Source organism: Poeciliopsis prolifica, unplaced genomic scaffold (assembly GCF_027474105.1).
Source record: "Poeciliopsis prolifica strain line A6 unplaced genomic scaffold, Auburn_PproV2 SCAFFOLD006, whole genome shotgun sequence".
In the NCBI taxonomy this organism is placed as follows: domain Eukaryota; kingdom Metazoa; phylum Chordata; class Actinopteri; order Cyprinodontiformes; family Poeciliidae; genus Poeciliopsis; species Poeciliopsis prolifica.
In genome coordinates, this window is record NW_026562381.1 from 18,227,702 (window position 1) to 18,252,214 (window position 24,513).

The 24,513-nt window shown below is 42.6% G+C and overlaps 1 pseudogene; it reads right to left on the reverse strand.

The window, feature by feature from the left end:
- LOC129360797 (fibroblast growth factor receptor-like 1) overlaps positions 1-24,513 on the reverse strand; it is a 47,733-nt pseudogene that overhangs the window by 3,953 nt on the left and 19,267 nt on the right.

Sequence of the window (24,513 nt, forward strand, 5' to 3'; positions counted from 1 at the left end):
ACTGGATTCAGGTTGAAGCGGACTGGATTCAGGTTGAAGCGGACTGGAGTCGGGTTGAAGCGGACTGGAGTCAGGTTGAAGCCGACTGGATTCAGGTTGAAGCGGACCGGATTCTGGTTTAAGCGGACCGGATTCGGGTTGAAGCAGACTGGATTCAGGTTGAAGCGGACTGGAGTCGGGTTGAAGCGGACTGGAGTCGGGTTGAAGCGGACTGGAGTCAGGTTGAAGCCGACTGGATTCAGGTTGAAGCGGACCGGATTCTGGTTTAAGCGGACCGGATTCGGGTTGAAGCAGACTGGATTCAGGTTGAAGCGGACTGGAGTCGGGTTGAAGCGGACTGGATTCAGGTTGAAGCGGACCGGATTCGGGTTGAAGCGGACTGGATTCAGGTTGAAGCGGACTGGATTCAGGTTGAAGCGGACTGGAGTCGGGTTGAAGCGGACTGGAGTCGGGTTGAAGCGGACTGGATTCAGGTTGAAGCGGACCGGATTCGGGTTGAAGCGGACTGGATTCAGGTTGAAGCAGACTGGATTCGGGCTGAAGCGAACTGGATTCGATTTGAAGCGGACTGGATTCAGGTTGAAGCGGACTGGATTCAGGTTGAAGCGGACCGGATTCGGGTTGAAGCGGACTGGATTCAGGTTGAAGCGGACCGGATTCGGGTTGAAGCGGACTGGATTCAGGTTGAAGCGGACCGGATTCAGGTTGAAGCGGACCGGATTCGGGTTGAAGCGGACCGGATTCAGGTTGAAGCGGACTGGATTCAGGTTGAAGCGGACTGGATTCAGGTTGAAGCGGACTGGAGTCGGGTTGAAGCGGACTGGAGTCAGGTTGAAGCGGACTGGAGTCGGGTTGAAGCGGACTGGAGTCAGGTTGAAGCGAACTGGATTCAGGTTGAAGCGGATTGGAGTCGGGTTGAAGCGGACTGGAGTCGGATTGAAGCGGACTGGGGTCGGGTTGAAGCGGACTGGAGTCGGGTTGAAGCGGACTGGATTCAGGTTGAAGCGGACCGGATTCAGGTTGAAGCGGACCGGATTCTGGTTTAAGCGGACCGGATTCGGGTTGAAGCAGACTGGATTCGGGTTGAAGCAGACTGGATTCAGGTTGAAGCGGACCGGATTCTGGTTGAAGCGGACCGGATTCAGGTTGAAGCAGACTGGAGTCGGGTTGAAGCGGACTGGAGTCGGGTTGATTTGCTGTCGTAATTCTGATGTGCATCAAAGCATCTCCATTTGCAGAAAGTTTCTCTTCTTTTTTTCTCGATCTGTTGGAAGCTCTGGTTCATGACGGACGGGGTTCTGAAGGACGAAATGCCACATCTGACATCAGCAAGCAGCCGATTGATTTATGTCCTCTTTATTGTGTGTGTGTGTGTGTGTGTGTGGTGTGTGTGTGTGTGTGTGTGTGTGTGTGGTGTGTGTGTGTGTGTGAGGATGTCTACAGCTGTGGTGAAATGCAGAGCAGATGCTCCAAGTGAAGCGAAAGTCTCAACAGAGCTGTAACCTTTGGTTTGACACGTTGAGCGAACTGAGCGACGGTAAATCATCAGCGGCTCCTGCAGCCGTCCAACAAAAGTTAATGCATCAACGAGTTCGACTCATCGCCTCCACTGAGAACATCACAACGCAACCTTTTTTAGACAAAACCTCTGGCTGGAGAAACAGGCAGAGCTTTCCAACCAACACTGGAAGAAAAACACATTTAAAACCTTCTGTCCTCAGCTTTAACAAAAGACATATATTACATTTCCATTTCACAAAAACGGCTCAAAGAAATATTCACTATCATTTGAAGATACTCATGCCTCTTCATCGTAAAAACACATTAAACTTTATGTAATTACTTATTTGGACTTTGAATCCAGGTTGGCATGATGGGATTCTGACACCAGGCAACAATTTTTAGGTTTTTCACCAGAATAAAGGAAGAGCAGCAGTTTTTAAAGAGACAGAGACCCAATTTACAACTGAAGGAAACGTGACTGGACCTGTCATGGTGAAACATGTTTCTGGACAATTAACTGTCCCACAAGTTACTGCGATAAATGATAATATTATTGTTTTGTTCAGTCATTTAATGGAAATGGCATAATAATACTAACCAATAAACTTTAATGAATATTTAATACTGGAAGTCTGAAACCAATAAATAAACCAAATAAGTGAAACAACAAATAAAATGGATTATGAAGTTTCTGTAAACAAAATGATCCTTTAAAAATGTTTAGTTGAGACCAAAACACCAGACTGAGGATTTTTATCATCCAGTTTTCTCATTATGATTCTGTAATGATATTAGTTTTATGTCCATAAAAACAAACCTAGTTTCTTTGTAACCTCCTTAAAATGACAAATCTGACCTTTAATGGCTCTGGCCCTTGAAGTGTGAGCGTCTGGACTTACGTATGACCTCCACCTTGTAGGTGGCGTTGATGTGTCCGGCGCGGTTGGAGACGTGGCAGGTGTACTTCCCGCTGTGCTCCGGCGCCAGGTTCTTCAGGCTCAGCGTCCATCTCTTCTTCTTCTTCTCTCCGCCGGCGCCGCCGTCCTCCTCCACCAGCGGCTTGCTGTCCTTCAGCCACACGATGTCCGGGTGCGGGTTCCCGCTCGCCGTGCACTTCAGCCGCACCGAGCTGCCCACCGGCCGCTCGATGACGCGCCGCCTCATCTTCGCTGGCTCGGTGAAACGAGGACGAACTGCAGACAAAACGGGACAAGAGGACAAATTTGAACTTGGCGGCAGGGAAGAGCAGCTTAATCAATACTTCTGATATGTTTTAAATCAATTCTCAAATCAATATCAATACTTTCAACACTTCAGACATTTCAGATGATGTGTCTACGCAAAATAATGTCAAATTATTAAGATTTTTCCAAAACAAGATGGACTGAAGGGAACTACATTTTCTTCCGCCCAATAATGAGTGACGGTGCAGGAATACAAAATAAATTTGCTTAATGGACCCAGCAATTTAAAATAACTCACTACAATCTTTTGAGGATGAGGCGTTTTTTCTTGTTCAGCTTAATTGCATCAACAACAGGATGTTACTACTGTCAGAAGTGACAAAGAAGACGACAGGAAGTAGCTGGACGATGATTTTAATGACTTATTGAGTGAAACAATATATTGAAACACTACAGCTGTGAAATGTGTTTTACATGAGCTGAAAATCAAAGTTTTGCACACATTTTAAATCAAATGCAGATATGGAAGAAGCCACGCTTTCATTTTACTGCAAGTCTTAATAATTTAACAGGTATTTATTTCAGTAGATTATTACTTTACTGACTCTCTGTCTTTTAGTTTGCACAGAATTTTGTCAGATTTCTATGATTGTTTGTCGTTAACTTACCCTGGCTGTAGTAAAATGAAAACAGTGATCTGTTCTTCATGAAGACATAATTTGAATTGCATCATTTAAAAAGCACATGTGGTGTTTTTGCACAAAGCGTCGGATCGATATCGTTTGAATTTGACTCTGTATCGGATCGGAAAAGAAGTCGGTGGAACATCACATTTCATCCAAACTAATGACTCTGTCAGCAAACAGAGACATGGAAGAATCTTTACTGGTTTGTGTCCAGCTGCAGAAGCTGGTGCAACTAGGAGGGAAAACGTCCGACAGTCAGAGTTTCTGCCTTGTGAATCGTCGTCTTGTTTTCTTTGGAGCTTTTGTTTCTGCAGCAGCTGCTGCGATCAGAAATTCATTTTCCGCTCTGGAAGAGTCGCAGCTCGTCTTTGTGTGGCGTTAAATTCTCCGGTTTGAAGTTAATTATAATCCGAGTCCAAAAACATCAGCAGACATTGCTGGAGTCAAAAAGGGTTCGGTTGCATCATCCTGACGCCTGATTCCACGAAAACATGACAACATGACAAATGAATTACTGACGGCGTCAAACCAGCCGAGATGTTGGGAGGGAAATGATGCAGCGTGACGGAAGATGGACCAGCGAGGTTTCCTCCCACAAACACACCAACAGGAGAGAGGAGAAAAGGAAAGAGGAATAACAAGAAAAATGGAGAAAAAGAAATATGAAAAGTTAAATTTGAAAGAAATGCATTTTATTATTGAAATTTTGTCATTTTATTAAAAGAAAATGGAAAAAATGAATAAAAAAGATAAAAAAGAAAGTAAAGGAATAAAATTGAAATGAAGAAAACAAGCAAAATGAAAAAAAAGAAATTAGGAGAAAAATGGAAAAAAAATAAAATATGAAGGAAAAAAGAAAAGAAAAAATCAAAAAAGGAATAGAAAGGACATTAGAAAGATTAGAGGAGATCACCGAGACACGTAGGAATATTGATGCTCACTTTAAACTTTCTCATTTTGTCACATTGCAAAACATAAAGTCGTCCAAAGCAGCGAGAAAACGTCTCCAAAACAAATCGCAAAGTGTGGGAGCCGTCTGCGAATCTCCAGAACCAACTTTCACTTCAAACTGAATTCATGTTCAGGGTGCTGGTCGTTTCTACGGAACCTCAAAAGAGCCAAAAATAATGTTCAGTGTCTGAAAAAAAACATTTCTGGATCAGAAAATTCTGAATTCAAAGTCACCGAATCATTTCTCACTTTATCAACTGATTATAATTTGCATCTTTTAGCTTCAAATAAACACGAATTCATGCTTTTAAGCACAGAATGACAAGCTAAGATTGTTTTGTTCGTAAATAAAAACGTGAAACGGTTGAACTGCGACCTGGTCGGATCTGAACCCAGGATCTGGTGAACAAAACGTCCTCAGTGAAAAGCCATCAGTAAAACCAGATCAAAGCGGGAAAGCGATCCGGTAGGCCGGGAGGAGAGGAAATCACTCACAGGAGCGCTTGATTTTACGGCCCTCACATCCCAGCCGCAGCAGAGAGTCATCAGCAGGGAGAATAAATCAGCCCAAACTGCTGCGTCTCTTTCTGCAGACGCCGCTGTTGCTGCAGCGCTAGGTCAACAAACCCGGACAAGAGTTATGTGACGGAGATTACTCAGCGGAGTTCGGCCTCCGACAAGCGGCTCGGAGCCGGGCAAGACGACAAAGCAAACATGCAGGGAGGGCTTTTAAGTTTCGCCTTTGTCTGGGAAAAGCTACTGGACCAGAATTGAAGTGTGACCAGCCTGAGTCAATAAATCCTGCAGAACCGGAGAAAGAGATGCAAAACTCCCAACTGGTGAAAACTGGAAATTACTGCAGAGAGAGGGAGAAATAATAAACCAAGGAAACGAACAGCTTCAAGAAAAACATGAATAAAGTTCGTTTTGAGGGTAAAACAGAAGAGAAAGACTGAAACAAAAGAGTAAAAACGTGAAGGTGGTGAGAAACAGAGCATATGCTGCCCTCTACTGATCAGGAGGGGAAGGAAGAGACAGCAGGCTGAACCGGACTGGAGTCGGACTGAACCGGACTGGAGTCGGACTGAACCGGACTGGAGTCGGACTGAACCGGACTGGAGTCGGACTGAACCGGACTGGAGTCGGACTGAACCGGACTGGAGTCGGATTGAACCGGACTGAACCGGACTGGAGTCGGACTGAACCGGACTGGAGTCGGACTGAACCGGACTGGAGTCGGACTGAACCGGACTGGAGTCGGACTGTAGCGAACTGAAGTCAGATTGAAACGAAATGGAGTATGACTGAAGTGGATTGGAGTCTGCCTGAAATGGACGGAATCTGACTGAACCGGACTGAAATGGAATGGAGTAGGATTGAAGCGGACTGGAGTCGGGCTGAAATGGACTGGAGTCAGATTGAAATGGAATGGAGTCGGACTGAAGCGGACTGGAGTCGGGCTGAACCGGACTGGAGTCGGACTTAACCAGACTGGAGTCGGACTGAACTGGACTGGAGTCGGACTGGAGTCGGACTGAAGTCAGATTGAAACCGAATGGAGTCTGACTGAACCGGACTGGAGTCTGACTGAACCGGACTGGAGTTGGACTGAACCGGACTGGAGTCAGGCTGAAGTGGACTGGAGTCGGGTTGAAGAGGACTGGAGTCGGACTGAAGCGGACTGGAGTCAGGCTGAAGTGGACTGGAGTCGGGTTGAAGAGGACTGGAGTCGGACTGAAGCGGACTGAAGCGGACTGGAGTCGGGTTGAAGAGGACTGGAGTCGGACTGAAGCAGACTGGAGTCGGGTTGAAGAGGACTGGAGTCGGACTGAAGCGGACTGGAGTCGGGTTGAAGAGGACTGGAGTCGGACTGAAGCAGACTGGAGTTGGGTTGAAGAGGACTGGGGGACTGTAGGTTGAAGCCCTGATCTGGAGTGAATAGTTTGTGGCCCTCAGTTTTATTTTTCGGCGTGTTGAAACATCCGCGCCGCTCCGAGTCTGTCTGCTAGAGGCGGATGACCTCAGGCTGCACCGCAGTCCGAACGTACCCGGCGGACGGTTTGACGGTTCCTTAGAGAGCCGCTGTCAGCCACAAAACATGGAGTAACGAAACCTGAAGCTGTTTTAGAAAAGCAGGAAGCTATAAAGTAAGTTGGTGCAGAAAGACTGCTGGGTTTCCTGGATGTGATCTCTGAAGTTCAGAGGAAAAAACCCAGGAGGACAGAAAACTATTCAGAGCCTCTCCAGGGGAAAGGCCAGGCTGGAACACATTACTGCCTGGAGCGCCACTGATGGACGAGAACATGCTGGGATGGAGAAGAGGTCCGAGACACAGCAAAGTTTCTGACAGAGCCCGGCAGCAAGAAGTCCGATGTCTGCTGCAGAACCCACAAATAACCCTCACAATCTGCTGAATGAAGCAATTAAATATATCAGACGAGCTGATGGAGATGCATCTGTAAGATAGAATGTTAGCAATCAAATATTCCGCTGATTTTTCATGACGAAATACGACCCGTCGGGTCGGGACCAGACTGGTGGGGAGGTCTGGATTAATATGTATATATTTATTTGGGCCAATTAACTCTTAATCAATTATGATTAGTTTATATATATATATATATATATGATTAGTTATATATATATATATATATATATATATATATATAAAAACTATGATTAGTTTATTTATATATATATATATATATATATATATATATATATATTATATATATATATATATAAATATATAAACTATGATTAGTTTTTATATATATATATAAACTGATTAGTTTATATATATATATATATATATATATATATATATATATAAACTAATCAGTTTATATATATATATATAAGCTAATCATAGTTTATATATATATATATAAATATATATCTATATAAACTAATCATAGTTTATATATATATATATATATATAAACTAATCATAGTTATAATATATATATATATATATTATATATATATATATATATATATATAAACTAATCATAGTTTATATATATATATATAATCATATAGTTTATATATATATATATAAACTAATTATATAGTTTATATATATAAAACTATATGATTAGTTATAGTATATATACTAACTAATATATATATATATACATATATATATATTTAATTGATTAATCATTGTTAAGTCGATTAATCGTTTCACAGATTTGCATTTCGTTCTTTCATTTTGCATTTAAAGGTAATGTGAAGTAAGCAAAGGTTTCGGGTTTCAGTCAGGAAGGAACCGTGACGTTATTCCCAGCGCTGCAGGAACAGATCCAGACTCCAGTCCAACAGAACCTGGACCTCTGCGCTCCTGCTACAAGTGATCGCTGTGTTAATGGGAGCCGAGAGCTTATGCAAGCCTGGGTTCCTGCAGGTAGCTGCTCTGGTTCTGTTCCAGTTGGACCTTCAGTTACAGCATCATCCATCAGGAGAGCGTCGGCTGGAGACGCTCCAAAACCTCAACCTGAGCCCCGGGGTTACAGCAAATAAATTCACCAAACGGAGAAAAAAGTTTTAACCGAAGGAAAGAAACTAACTGGACGTTTATGAAACTAAAACATACTGACTACACTCAAAAACTTACCACATGACTATTTTGTTAATGGAAAGCAAAAATGACTTATTTAAAAATTTATGACGTTTAACTAAAATAACATTAATAAAATGTCCCAAATCACTTCAGATTGAAAAGTTAGTTTGTTAGTCTGACTGACTTATTTGCTTTTTTTATTCAACGTAAACAAATGTTACTCATCAGATAAAATTTGCCTTAAATCAACTGATAAGCTTCTTAATTTTTTTCTAGTAAATTAAATTTTAGTTTGTCAAAAGATTCCTCACAAATCAATTAGGTAGGTCTCATGTCATTTTATTGTCTTATTTAACACCAAACAATATTTAACCAATAAAAACTAGTAAACGCACTCTAAAAACTCATTAAAACAAACTGAATTAACAAAAAGTCACAACAAATTAAAACTAAACAAGAATTAAAAACTCAAAACTTTTCGAAATTGCTGAGTCAGCAGAGAAAGTGCAGTTTATTACTTTGATCAGTTCAGGTGTTTTTGTACAAAACTCAACATTTCCTCAGACCCAGAATCCTGACTGCCTTCATTGTCCAGTTTCTACATTAGTATGAATAATTACTGAGTTTTTACCCGGTTTCCCAGCCAGGTCTGGGGCTGCATGTAGCCGCCGGCGGATTCGCCTTCTCTGTTCCTCAAACTGGAGTCATCTGGTGGCAGAAAGACAGAAGCGACTAAATATTATCTAATTTTTAACTTTCATATCCACCTGGTGCACATAAAATTAAACAAAATGCAAAGAATTAGCTTTATTTTCATTTTTCTTTATGCCAAACCAAAAAACAATCAGGAAATATTTAAAATGCTGAAATGTAGAGTTTTGATGTGTCGTCCTTTCTAAAAGGAGACTTCTTTATCATTTTAAAAACCATTTATGTGGCAATCTTAGGTTGTTAAAGCATAAGTAGAAGAGGTGGAATCTGCTGGTTTCCAGAATAATCGGGCAGACTGTTTTTTCTGACTTTTTCCTGCACATGAAGTGAGCTAATCTGACATATTGAAGGGATTCTGTGAGGACCAATATTAATAGCATCCTACCAGCGGGGCCCCTATGAGTGACTGCAGGGCGCGGCAGTCACTCATTAAACAAACATTAAACAAAAAGGACACAAAGAAAGTCAACCGTTGAAAAAAATAATAAAGTCTTGTCCTGTTTGTGTTACAGTATCTGGAGGAAACAGATCCTGAGAAAACACATGCAGCACGAGGGCCTGCATGTGTCCTGCATCGCTCCGCTCCACCGTAACTTGAGGTCCCAGCATTCCCAGCAACCGCCATCCTCTCTACCTCTTTGGTCCCTCGGTACCGCCACACGAACGGCGACTTCTGAGGAGGGCCGCTGTTTGAAGCCCCGCGGTGTGTGTGTGTGTGTGTGTGTGTGTGTGTGTGTGTGTGTGCGTGCGTTTGTTTGTCATACCTTATGGGGACCACTTTCCTGACACTGCATTGTGGGGACCCGCTGCTCCTTGTGGGACCGAAGCCTGGGCCCCACAAGGGCAAACACTGTTTTTGGGTCAGATTCAGGACTAAGGTGTGAATTGCGTTTTGGTTAGGGTTGGGGTTCAGCTATAGAAATGAATGGAAGTCAATGGAAGCGATCCCCTCCCCTCAGGATCGAATGTAACCAGATCAGCCAGAGATCCTCCGCAGTGAAAATGATTCAGTTCACAGAGAAAACAGCAGAAATGATGATGATGTAAAAGTTCAATAATAAGATGTTAATGGATGAACGGTTGGACTTCAACATGTCTTCCAGCTCTGCAGACTCTTCCCAAACGTTTGGTTGTAGGGATACAACCTGACAGTTGGGTTTGAGGCTCAGCTTCGGGCAGAGCAGAGATTTCTTCCTTCTCTCAGCTGTTTTTAATAAACTTCTCATAAACTCTCAGTAATAGCATCCACATCATCAATACAACAAATGGTTCCTGGATTTGCTTCAGTGAGAATTCGGAACAAACTCCAGAAAATTTCTAAGTTGAGATGTTTCCTGCTGTTGGCAGCGCGGCTCGCCCGGCTCCAGGTTCAGTTTGTGGCATTTAGCTCCAGATTTTAACGTTTTATTGGGGTTTTCCATCTTTCTGCTCTCCGTTTCTGCCTCGTTCCTGCGTCCCTCGCCTTGCTCTCTCCTGACCGGCTTCACGGTGCGCTGCGTCTCACAGATTCACGGCCGCATGTGGAAGGCAGCGTGTTTGTGTAACCTTATATTTGCTTTCGGGTCTGGAGAGAGAAGCCAGAAATATGAGTCCCAGCTGTCCCGTTCACAGGAGTCCGTTTGGATCCAAAGAGGCTCTGGTCCTCCAAGGTTTAACACAGACACACAGGATTTAGCTCTGGATATACATGACTGCAAATGAAAAAGATGCACAAGCTTTTACCAGGATCAGAACTAGATCTGTGCATAGTTCTGTCACCGTCACAAATATTTCTGGATGATAAATCATCCCAGAGGTTACAGCAAAAAATGATATTGTTGTTTTGGGGATATTTTCAAGTAATAATGTAAGATTCTCAAAGAAGATCAGAACTGGGTTGATCTTGTGAAAAAGTCAGATTCGTGTCACATTCACCTTTTTCGTGCATGGAGCCAAAGATGCATCCATTCATGACTATTTAAGGTTTAAAGGAAACTTTAACAAAGACAATAAAAACAAACCTGATTGTAAAAGTTTCTTTTTTATCAAAAGACTTGACTCATGCTGGTTTTTATTTTGGGGTGATTGGTCCCAGGTCTGGTGAACCGCTGACGGTTGGGGAGAATAAAGCGTTAAAATCTGAACTCCTGCGGTGGAGAGGTGGATGGCTCTTCTGGAAGCCATCGTCCAGCACGACCAGCAGAGTGAACACCATTTGTCCTTCAGCAGCGGCTCGGCCTGTCGGAGCAACGACCCCCTACCAAAAACACACACTATCGTTATAACTCATCATCCGATTACAGTGTGGGAAACAATGAAAGCCGTTCGTGTGGTTTCTGTTATTGTGGGATTATTGTGGGAAGGATCCAGAATGTTTCTGCGCTGCCAGACGACGCGACGTTTCCTGCTTTCCTGCCCAGGTCCGTTCAGGAAGGCTTGGATCATCACATGGCGCGGCGCCAATAATCGGCCAGCGGCTCCGGCTGGACAATATGGCTGAAAACCATATCACTACAGCCACGTTTCGTATCAGTACATATTAACAATTATTGATTCGGGGGGGTTTTTAGTTATCTTTTCTTCACAACTGTGTTTTTTTATTTTTATTTTAAAAAGTTATCAGGCTCTCTTCCAAAACCTGAAACTGCTGCTGCGCAAGCTACTCAACAAGTTGTTGCTAGGTAAACTGAAGTTAGGGGGGAACTTGAAACTCCTTGTTGCTAGGCAACCAAAGCATTAGTGAGCAGTGGATGCTACCAGCTAGTTAGCTCACATTGATAGTTTTTCCATCCCTACATCTCCCAGAATGCTGGGCGGTTCTGGATTCACTGAATATTCTGTATATTGAATATCCTATGAGACATACTATCACGTAATTTTTGCAGTATATATTATTTATTTTCTAGCTGTAGCGCCACCAAACTGCTAAGCACAGATATGATGATAAATCAGCTGTTTTCTTGTAATGTCCATGTTTTCTATATCTATGAAAACCCCTTCTGGAATATGTTAAAAGAAAATGGGACTGACTGAATTTATCATTTAATGCTTTTACATCAAACTAAAAGCTCCTGAGACAGATTCAATGACACATACTTGTTATAGCTTGACATTTTCTTTAACGGTGTATTTCCTGTGTTGTTTTGTTGCTGCCTGTTGGCCAGGACTCCCTTAGAGAAAAGGCTTTTCATCTATTTATCCTGGTGAAATAAAGGTCAAAATAAAAACCTCCAATCTTGAGCTAGTAAACCTTACAGATCTATTGAATTAACCGTCACTTAAAGCTGAAGCTAATTTTACAACATGCTGTCTTCAGGTTTTACAGGTCAAATTTAAGACTTTTTTAAACAAATTAAGTTTGAAAACTAGAAATATGAAATAATTTGGGATCCTGCTGTATTACAATCAACCTTAGCAAAATAGACACATTTTGAAGGTTTGTGAAGCTAAAGCTGCTAACATGGAGATCTGATTCCCACAAGAAATATTTTTAACATATTTTGCAGTTCTGGCTTAATTTGTCTTAACTTGGATTATTCTGTCTACCATGTCTGTCTGGGATGTAGAAATTTTCAAAATAAAAGAATCAGGAGAAAGTTTGGATTGTCAGAAAATCAAAAGGATAAAATTACCATAAAAACTGATTTAAAAAACTGCTTTAAATATGTTTTCTATGACGGCGCATCAGAGCAATTTTAGGAAAAATGAGAAAAAGACGAGTAAATGTATCAGATTGCTCAAAAATGTTTTCCAGCTAATTTTCAACTTTTCAAACTCAAAAATTAGCAGTTTGAAAAAAACTAAAAATAAAATTCAGAGTTTTTTCCCTCCGAAATTTTTTGACTTTCCAAACTCAAAATCACATCTATTTCTATAAAATTTCTAAGATTAACCTCAAAGTCTTTTCTAGTAAATTTTGGACTTTTCCAACAATTTGGTGGAAATTTACTCCTTTGTTTTCTACCTACATGGGCAGTAAAACAAAGTTCTCCTCATCAACATCACATGTTTCTGGCTTTCCATCTGATAATTTAACATTATTGTGCCGTTATGAGGAAGTATTGGGATTCTTAGAAGGAAATCTGGGTCTAAATCCTCCTTAATCTCCAATCCAACAGATTTCCTTTCTGTAAACAATTACATCTAAACAGCCTTCTCAATAAAAATGTAAACACCATCTGTTCCCAAACGAGCTCCACATGGAAAAGTTCGCATTCCCCAAAGCCGTCAGGTTGTTCGGACGCGTGTTGGAGCACGGTCCACATCTGGACCCCCGGGTCCCGCGGGCCGGCCCTCCCGCCGTATGGAAGCCATTACCGGCCGAGCCTCAGCGCAGACAGGCCGCCATTAGCAGCGTGAGGCAGGCGCTGGAGGCGGCAGAGAGAAAGAGCGAGAGGCCAGGATGTGATGGCCTCTGCAGGGTCAAGAGGCGACGCTGGACTGGAAGCGGCCAGAGATTTACTACGGATTTACTGACTGGACGTGTTAAAGAGGCGCGTCGGGCGATGACATCTTCCAGCTCTGCTTTAACATGAATCCGTCACACAGAAACAGTTTCCGAGTGAAAAACGCTCAACCTTTGAGTGGAACATGTGAGCTCATTAACACGTCTTACACACACACACACACACACACACACACACACACACACACACACACACCACACACACACACACACACACACACACACACCTGTAGCCCCGCCCACCGCCCTGAGGAGCGCCAGGAAAACAACAAGCATTTACGAGGAGAACTTTACGATGCTATTTACAAATGTGATTACACGACGTGCCGTTCTGGGCTCCGGCTCTGAAATATGATGAACACACGGCAACGCGGGCCCCGGGGCCGCTTCCAGCTTTCCGGCTTATTTGGTCAAGAAAACCGACAGAAAGAGCAAATCGGCCTGAAGCACGCACACACGCTGAATCACTGATTACCCAGAGTTCCTCTCTGCTTCAAGGTGCGCAGGGATGTGAAAACCAGACGGTGCTTCACTCTGCAGTCACAGGAAACACATTATATCAGCTTCAATTAAACATCTTTATATTCAATAAAAGTGACTTCAGAAACCACTACATGCTGCCCCAACTTATTCATGTCACTGTTAGGGTCATAACAATTATAGAGTTATATATTTAAAACTAAGAATTAATCTGCACTGATTATTATTAATCTTATTTAATCTGCACTTCTGTCATAGCAGTGAAAGAATATTTCTAAGTTAAAGACAACTCTAAAGAGATCTGATTTTTTTGCTAAAGGTTTTATTGGCCGGGAATCGAACCTGCGACGAGACAGAGGCCTCCAGGCGCAGGTTGTGCTCAACTTCTGCGCCACAAAGTTTGTTCTTTTATTACAAATTATCTTCAGTTTTTCATTAAGTTTTATGGACATTATTTTATTCATGTCAGAGAATTTAGCAAAGTTTTCACCAAAAAGACAGAAACTTGATTCATTTCCAACTTTTGAAAATAGACATTTGAATTTTCTAAATAAATTTTGAGAAAAGTGGACAAACAGAACAATAAAGAGACAAATATAATTGTGTTAACTCTTATAACTTCTGAAAAGCAAAAAATAACTTTGTTCTTAAATTTTCTAATCCTGTTGTGAACATTTCTAAAAGTCTCTTTAAACCAAGACAACAATATTTAAACAAAACCTACTGACATTTAAAAATGTGAAGTTTAGAAGCAAGAACAGCTGAATAAAACAGAGCTCTTTGATTCTGTCTGACTAACTGGCTTAATTAAATTATGCTCTACCCACACCGATTTAAGAAATCCTCAAAAGTGAAATGTTTGATGTGGAAAAGCGTCTAAATGTGGAAGTTTTCCCTGAATCGAGCCAGCTGCTGTGATTTTCACATGTTTCTCCAAACCAGACTCACTTCTAAGCAGCTGAATGTTTGGGAAACAAACAGGAGCCTCCTTTCAGCCAGCTGACCAGCACTGATCAGCAACAGCCAACAAATTCAAGATGGCCGCCATGGCTGTTGTAGAATAAAAAATGTAGCTGAATTAGATGGATGTGTTTGGTTTGAGTCACAGTCTACATATTTTGAACTATAGAAATCATATACATTTTCTGAATTTCTTCTTTTCTGTTTCCGGTGGACATTTTTCAAAATGGCCACCATGGTTGTACTGGGGAATATATGTTTGCACTAGAATCAGCTGTAGTTATTGTCAGTTGTAGGAGCAGCTAACCAAAAAGTTGTTTACAAACCACTATTTCACTAAACCAGAATCACTAGCGTTTCACCAGCGCTAAGCTAACCACATAGAAGATGAGAGGAAGCTGATGCTAAAAACATAAAAAGATCAGCAGAAGCTAAAGCTAACACACTAAACAAATAGGAAGTTAGTGTAAACTAACACTAAATCACTGAACACATAACAAATTAGCAGAAGCTAAACATGTAAAAATAATAGCAGAAGCTAACAGTAGCCATTGACATCTGTCTCTCATCTTCTCCTCGCTGACGGCTGGTCTGACACTCGCCAGCGGTGAAGTCCTCAGTGATACAAATCCAAAGTCAGAAATATGATGTGACATTTATTTTATCCAAGTCATGAAAAATGGGGAACATTTTATGACAACAACTGGTTCAATCGGCTAAAAAAGGCAGCCATGTTGAACTGAGATTCCTGCAGTAACCAGCTCAGCGTTTTCGACAGAAACAGATCTGCACTCGGCTGCAAAAACACAAGCAGTGTGATTAGATAAGCTGAGGGTTTTAACCCATAATCCCGTGTTTTCTCTCCGCTCTCAGGAATAAACATGGAGCACTTGGTTAGTTCCTGCAGGGCAGCAGAACAGAGGCCCGTTTCACTCACAGACTAAACAAAAAAACGTTTATGGGGAAACCTTTCTTCATGCAATCATCGCAACCAAAACAGAGAAAGAGAAATAAAGAGCGAAGCAGCTGAAAGCGAGCGACCGAGTGTGTGAATCCAACTTTGAACAGAGCTTTGTATTTCCTGAATCCAAGCGGCACGCAGGTTTGATCCTCAGCCATGAATGGGCTTTATACGCTAATTACAGCCACCTGTGTGTGTGTGTGTGTGTGCGTGCGTGTGTGTGTGTGTGTGTGTATGTGCGTGCGTGCGTGCGTGTGTGTGTGTGTGTGTGTGTGTGTGTGTGTGGTGTGTGTGTGTGTGTGTGTGTGTGTGTGTGTGTGTGTGTGTGTGTGTGAGGGCGGAGGCTGACTGTACAGTCATGAACAAAAGCAACCTGCTGTTTTTACTCCGTACACACACCCGCTTTTCCACAGGCTTGCGGGAAATGAATGATGCGGCGTCACACTGAGGAGGAAGATGAGAGTTTCTCTCCGTCCTGCTTCAGGTCTGGTTTTTACCAGGTATGAAGTTCGTCTCGCTGCAGCCAGGAATCCTTATAAGGTCATTTAAGAAAACCTGACCGTGAATCAGTTCAAATCAGCAAATCTGATGACAGAGAACACTTCATGCTCAAAAGCCTCTTCCTCTCAGAACGTCAAAGTAGAGAAATCTGTAACTCTAGTAACACTCTTCAGTGTGGATAGCGTAACTGAATGAGGAGGACAGAAAGTTATCAGTGAGATGCTTAAAAAACTAAAATTAGGTTAACCAAGATGTGAAAAGCTATTTTAGCAGATGTTGTATTTATTGACATGTTTATAGTAATTACTTCAGGCTGCAACATGGCAAGCGAGAGCTAAACTTTCAGTGGATAACAGGAACGTTTAACAGGGTAAAGTAGAGCGGCTTCATTTTATTCTCTGACTGTCAGGATGGAAACACTGAGACTTTGCAGTCTGTTATGCTAACCATCCTAACTGCTAAAGAGTTTCACATATTTCATTTGTGTTTAAACTTATTAAAATATTTAGTCACTTCTTCCACCTTTTGATGCCTCTGATATAATAAATGCAGATGTTGAAATCAGAGTTTTACAGAAACTGGAGGTCATAAATCTGATCTCTGCAGTTTGTCGCTTTACTGACCGGAAAAACTTTCTGCTGCTGGAGGAAAAAGTTTCTGCAATATTTATAGTTTGTCTTCATGTTTGAGATGTTTGGCATCCAGTGGCAATTCTTGGACAAATTGTGTCCTAAATGAACATTTTTAATATAAACCTATTTAAAAAAATAGACCTTTACTTGGCAGATATAATTTTGCAGGTGACCTAAAGTTAAGTATTTGTTTTTTTTATTTTTAACTTGGAATAGTCAATTAATAGTCAACAGTAAAATTCCTGTAAAAAAGTGGATTTGTTCGCGTTGTGTGAACATCTGAATAAAAAAATGTATTCAAATAATTCTGACGTCTGTCGGCCTCCATTTTGTAGCGCCACTTGACGTCCTGGTGTTACCATTGAGACACATTGGGACGTATCGATCCATTTGATAGACTGAAGAAGAAAGTATTATCAACAGTTTGGATCAAATATTAATGCAGGATCAAAAGGTTATTTTTTAAGCCACTGAAAGACGACGAAGCTCAGAGAGAAAAGGAAATTCTGATCCACGCCAGTAGATGGCAGTGATGTACATCTAAAGCCCAATGATGAGATAATAACACTTTATTTTTAGAAGTAATGCTTGTATCTTATTGGATAGATCAAATATTGTAACAAATTATTGTGTCACTGCTGAGTTTCCTGATAGAAACAGAGAAATTAAACTTTTGGTTCGTTGCTGCACAGAAATCCAGATTCAACGCGCCGCATCGTCATGGTGCGTCAGAGACCCAGATCCATGTTACTGCTGCATTATCTCAGTATATTCCCGGGCCTGTGAGGTCCGGTCCGGTCCGGTTGGGTTTGAGGCCTGGACGTTCGGCAAGGCGGAGGGGGCGTGGCCAAAGAACGCGCCGACACTGAACTCTGGTCGCTCAGAAACCGAATAACATCAATGGCAAAATACACAGACAACAGCTGCACGGGTCAAAGGTCACAGAGCTGCATGAATGCTGCGTGTTTCTATGGATATATTTTGATTTATCTGCGGCGTTCAGCTGCAGGTGAGGCGCTGCGAGGCTAACGTCGCTAACAGGCTCCCCACATGCTGCTAACAAGACTTCATGTCGCGCAGCAAACGTCTCACAGCACGACTCCACGATTTCCGCCGTGTTTCAGACTGCTGACTCACCCTGAGGATCTTTTCAACTGAGAAACGCCAGGAAATCATCTGTTAACCAGAATCAGGTGGTTTTCAGCTCGATTGGAGATTGAAGCTCATAAACTCAGGAATCCAACCTTTTCCCAATCAGTGGAAGCAGAACGCTTAGCGGGCCAAGTTCATAACACGGATCGGTGTGAAGGCTGCTGCTTCCTGTTTAGGATGAAGTCAGACGAAGAAGAGAGGTGCAGGAAGCTGCAGCTAGCATGAGCAGCTAGCATAAGCAGCTCATTCAGGGCCGGAGAGAGCGAGATTTATAGCAGCTAACAGGAAGGCTGAGGAAAGCCTGTTTAACATCTCAGGGGGAAGGAACAGAACATTAGAAATACAGAAACTCCTGATTTATTTCTGACAGCTATGCTAGCAGTGCTATCAGCTAACTTAACAAGCTAAAGTGGTTTAAAATGTCAACTTTGTACTAAATTTGTCTTAACTGCACACTGCAGAGCTCTCCATATGCAGACTAAGATAACTTCAAATAGTTTATTTAAAAAACCAAACAACCCCCAGATATTTATTTATTATTAGTCCATTTAAATGACTCTAAAGTCCTCTCCCTCCATTTAATGTGACAGAATGTGAGACATCAGATTCCATGTCGCTGCTCTGAGTTGTTTCTACCTGCTGTGTAACTCTAGCTAACATCAAGGCTCCGGCTCACTTCGCTGAACTGACAAATCTCTCACATTCATCGCCACGCGCCGCCTTTGAAACACAAACCGCCGGCCTCGGCTCGCCACTTTCAAGTCCCCATCATGGCTCCACGTACCAAATGATCCTCCGGTTAAATGTTTACTGATTAGCACCAGTTCAGTCCCCGTTTGACCCCGTTTGATCCTGTTCTCATCTGACGAGTTTCAGTCATTTTTTGCAGCAGGAAGAAACTTTGTCATGAAGTTTTCTGCTCTCTAAGTCGTTTCTCCAGCCTGTTGGTGTGAGCTCCTCATGTTTACTTGCTGCATGTCTGTGTTTGTCTCTGAGGTTCACAGGCGCGGCCATGGCGGCCATGGCGGCCATGGCGGCCGTGCGGCGCGGCGGCCATGCGGCGCGCGGCCGCTGACAGACTCCCTTTGATGAACAACAATTTACAGCAAAGTAAAACAGCTCATCACACCGCGGAGCTGCGCCGCTTCAACCCGACCCAAACCATGTTTCTGAGGGAAACATGGCGGCTGCAGCTCACACACGCAGGTCGCAACATTACCACGCAGGTTCACACTCTGCAACATGCAGCAAATTCACATGTGCTTTTTAATTACAATTCGGCTGAAACAATTAATCAGATTAATTGTGATTAATCAAAAATAATTATCAGGTGGTTTAGTAATGAAGTAATCGCTAACTGGTGTATCCAGGCTGTAAAACTAATAGAAAATAAAAGCTGAAATCTTGATCCACGACTCCCTTGGAATCTGTTTCCTTTACAAATATGAGCAAAAAGTTGTCAAATCTTCACAACTTTTCACAAAAACAACTTGTGCCCTATTAAAATCCTCCACGTGAATAATCCTTCTACCACTTCCGGTCATGTTTTTCAGGGTTTCCGCCAGTAGTAACTTCCTGTAGTTCATCACAACTGGTGTGATGCAAAAAAGACTTTCCGTTACTGATTTGTGAAATACAAACCACCTCGAACACTCTGAACAGCAAAACCTCTGCTCGGCCAATCAGAGCTCAGCGTCTTTCCGCTCGGCCAATCAGAGCTCAGCTCCAGTCTGCTAAAATGGTTGCCAGCTGCTGTTTCCTCAGCATCTTCCAGCCAACAAACGTTGCTCGTTTCTGCATGAGAGAAACAATCTGAAATGTTTCTGTTGGATGGAAAGCGCTGATCAGCTGATCCCACGTGTTCGAAACCCACAGGAGTTTAGTAACTAAATGGAGAAATGAAAAGTGTTAAAAAGAGAAATAACACAGCAGTGTGTGTGTGTGTGTGTGTGGCAGGGGTTTCTGCACGTATATTGGTTTTCAGCAAGCTGTCACTCTGATCAAACTTCAGCCTGATAGCAGAGGCACCGCAAAACCGTCGCTCTGTTTGCACAAGAAACTCTCACAAACACACACACACACACGCACGCACGCACGCACGCACGCACGCACACACACACACGCACACGCACACACACGCACGCACGCACGCACGCGCGCGCACGCACGCACGCACGCACGCACACACACACACACACACACACGCTTTACCCTGAAACACAGCAAAACATACCATGAATACACTTATGTGAAACATAACGCGCAGGAATGCAGCAACATTCTGCATGTGAGTACAAGCACAGACACACACACACACACACACACACACACACACACACACACACACACACACACACACACACATACCTGATGCTTCACAATAAGATGCTTTTAAAAACATTTTTTGTTTTAAATTAGACAAACCAACAGTGGATAGTTGTAACTTGTGATGCTGCAGCATGGTAGTGGCAGCATTATGCTGTGGGAAACCTGCTGGAGGCTGCAGAAGAGCTGAGACTGGTGGAGAACATTATGGGATGGTGTAGGTCAGGGGGTCCAACATATGGTGTGAGGGCTATTGGTGGCCCCTACGCTGAATGTGTGCGGCCCTTTGCTGCAGTTCAACAGTGATGCAAATGTTCATATTGGGGTCACTGCAGGTAGAACATAAACTGGAATCATTTTCTGCTAAACGATTTAAAAACAATAGAAAAACTCAGAAACATCTGAGCTTGAAAAAACAAAAAACTTTAAGATTTATCTTTAACTTTTATAGGAAAAAAAGGGACATTTTTGCATTTGAAAAATTTCTAATTTTTCAGAAAAACTGTTCCAGAAAAATAAACGTGGAAATTTTCAGACATGGAACATTTTTAAGTAATAATTCAGAAGCTTTCAGATTAATCTCAGAACATTTCTAGAACTTTCCATTTATTTTTTAATTTCTGAGATTAAGCTCAAAATTTGTGAGTTGTCAGGTGGAAATGTGTAATTTTTCCATGTATAATGGCTCTGATGCATCACAGGTGTTTGATTTTAACTGAGTTTCAATTTCTCAATCAGAAACTTTCAAAATAAAACATTTCTGCACCCAAGCCTGCTTTCAATTCATTTGATCAATTTGGCTAAATACAGGAAACATCAAGGACAATCCTGATCTTATTGATCAGAAATTAGTTAATTATTTTTTTCCCACTAAAAAATTGCTTTTACAAAAGTGAACTTGTTCTATAATAATTTACTTTGTTCAAAGTAAATTATTATATTTAAGGACATTTTCTTCTTTTTGATTCAATGAATTTGGCCAAAGTGACAAACAGTTTGGAAAGAGCAGGGGATGGTTTGGAATGGCCTAGTCAAAGTTCAGCCCTGAATCCTGCAGTAAAGTGATGCTATGAGATGAGGGAGCAGAAGATGTTTCTGCAGAGTTCTGACAGTTGCTGCATTTTCTTTCTAGTGAAAATGTTTTAAATTATCCAGTTTATAATTTAAATTTCAGTTCAGATTTAAATTTGTTTTTGTAACATGAAAAAAATGTAAAACAAAAGATCAAAACGAGTGAATATTTCTGCAAAGGATTTCAGGGGAGAAAGTAATTTATCAAAACGCAGCTGATATATGGAGCAACAGTCGTGCCTTAAACAACAAATAAAGTTTTTATGAAACTCAGATCAGAACCTGCAGCGTTTCTGAGAACAGAAGATTCTGGACTTTTCATGCTCGATTGCCTCGTTGTGGAGGAGCGCAGCGAATGGGTGGAGACATGAAGAGACAACGGGACAGTGAGCGAGGAAGAGGAGGGTGAGGAGGAAGAGGAGGGGCGCTGTGTGCTGAAGGACCGGCCGTCGGCTTTGATGACGGAGCCGCAGCAAAACAAAAGTTTCTAAACCTTCAAAAGAGAACTTTCTGCTCTCTTCAAACATGTCTTCACTAATTGCTGAGCCCGGTTCTGCCCTCTGCCGCACCAGGGTCCATTCAGCAACGGGTGGGGGAGGGGAGGGCGTTACAGAGGGACAATGCAGCCGCCGGCGTCAGTGACTAATCCCAACCCGAATGAGAAACTCCTTCAGAGAGAATCCCTAACTCGGTGTGTTTAGTTTTTAAAGTTCATCACTTGCAGACATGAACACCAGAGCTGTGCTGGAGCGCGCTCGGTCGGCCGCTGCCTCCTCAGGTCTAACCCAGCTGACCCCAATGGCCCCCAGAAGGAGCAGCGCCCCCTGCTGGCTACTCCCTCTGGTTCTGCAGCTCTTCTTCTGGACCAGCTTGAAACTTAAAAACTTTTCCAGGATGACTGAACTTGATCTCAAGGGACTTTGATAAAAAAAGCATGCCGCACTTTTCAGACGTTTTCAGAAGGCTCAATTAAAGCCTGGTTGATGTTGCATTAAAAGTTGCTGTGTCTTGACTTTAGAGGTGGAAAATGGCGAAAGTTTGTCTGATGGGAGAAGTGGCTCCTCAGGTCTGTTGGGTGAACTTCCTGTTGAGCGCGGAGCACGGCGCGGGAACGGCGCGGAGCACGGCGCGGAGCACGGCGCGGAGCACGGCGCGGAGCACGGCGCGGGAACGGCGCGGCAGCGGTGAAGCGGCGCGGCCTCCACTGGGCGGCCTGCTGACTGACAGATGGCTTCCAGCGAGCCACGGGTATTTAAGAGCCATTAGGGTCTGCCAGAGCTCCACTTGCTATGCAATCCAGAAAACACACACACACACACACACACACACACACACACAACACACACACACACACACACACACACACACACACACACACACACACACACACACACACAGCCAGTGAAGCATGAAGGCAAACAGGAGGGAAAAAATGAGGAGCTGAATGATGATGAGGCACAAAACTAAAAAACAAAATGAAAGATGAAAAAATCTGGAAAAAAAAAAAAACAACAAAACAACAAATGTGAAAAGAATCTGATGGTTTTCCAGAGATCACCTGTGTGTCAGGTAAGAATCGCTCCTTTGTTCAGCGCAGCAACTCTCTACCTGCCGGGTTTTATTCTGGACCTGCAGACAACTGCAGTGAGAAAAACTAAATCCTCCTTTGTTTATCGTTTACTGTGTGTGTGTGTGTGTGTGTGTGTGTGTGTGTGTGTGTGTGTGTGTGTGTGTGTGTGTGTGTGTGGTGTGTGTGAGTGAGCAAAAGGACAAATATTTTCTTGTCTGTCTTGTTGATATAATATAGCAAAGAGATTCACATCTGTGTGTTTATCAGCCAGAAAACAAGTCTGGAAACTTGACTGATTCTGTCTCACCCATCTGGACCTCCATCATCACACACACACACACACACACACACACACACACACACACACACACACACACACACACACACACACACACACAAACACACACACGCGCACACGCACACACACACACACACAAACACACACACACCCACACAAACACACACACACAAACACACACACACACCCGCACACACACACCCACACACAAACACACACACACCCGCACACACACACCCACACACAAACACACACACACACACACACACACGTTTACATCCAGCAGCAACATGAAGCAGAGCAGCCAAAACCTGTTAACATATTCACACCTGCTCTAAATATTTATTATAAGACGAGAAAAATCTGAAAAGTGTGGCCTGGATTTGTGTTCATCTTGCTTTACTTTAATAAAAATCATACGGCTTAAAAACAAAGTCAGATTTCAATCAAAATCTCACTTTTTGATTAAAGTCAGATTTTAATCAAAACAGGAAATATTTTCAAAAAGATGCAGTTTAAGAATTTTGGCTTCATTACAAGAATAAAGTTGTAAAATTAGCAAAATGTTTCTCACTAAAGTCCTTTCCAACCTTTGAGCAAAAACATTTGTCCCAGAATCAGAGAACTGAACTTCAGACCCGGTACCAATCAGGCTGTGGTCAGGCGCCCCCTACTGGCCCACAAGGTACCGCCTGGAAGCAACAGTTAATTTGCCGAAACATGAGCTAACAGTTTGATGAGTTTAGTTAACTTACCAAACGATTGTGTTTAAAAATAATAATGGATAAGTGGGTTAAAGCCGGGAAAAACCGAAGAACCGGTGGAAAGAAAACAGGATCGTCGTTTACAAGAGATTTGATTCCTTTGAACGAGTCATTTAGTGGGAACTGTTTGTTTTTTACGACTGAGTGCTTATAATGCTCTGCTCACACGTCAACAGCTTTGTTTTTATTTAATCCAATTAAACTAAATACAATAGAGAAATAAAATAGCTAGAAATGGATGGATTATTGTTTTGGTTCCTCCAAAACTCGAACCAGTTTTTCTTTCCTTCTGCTTCTAAATTACAAATCGCCCTAAAATGATGTTAATGCACTTGGTTAAAGAGCAACTTTCTTTATTTGCATTGGAATAAAACTTTCATAATGTGTAAATAATTATAAAATGATTCTGACCTCCAGGTTCTCTGCACGCATTTTTTCTACAATTAGCGAGACGCTGCAGAGCGAAACCTGAGCAGGGCGGCCGGCGCTCGCATGAGAGGCTGAGTGACAGCGGCTTATTCGAGATTCATGCTATGTGTGTGTGTGTGTGTGTGTGTGTGTGTGTGTGTGTGTGTGTGTGTGTGTGTGTGTGTGTGTGTGTGGTGTGTGTGTGTGGTGTGAGAGAGCTAAAACCCTACGCCACCTCCACATCCTCCCAGTTAAGGTGAACATCTCAATTAAAGCCTGCAGAGCAGTGGAGGAACCAGGATGGCAGCGCAGGCCTGACGCGCGGCGGTGCGGTGCAGTGCGGCCGCGCG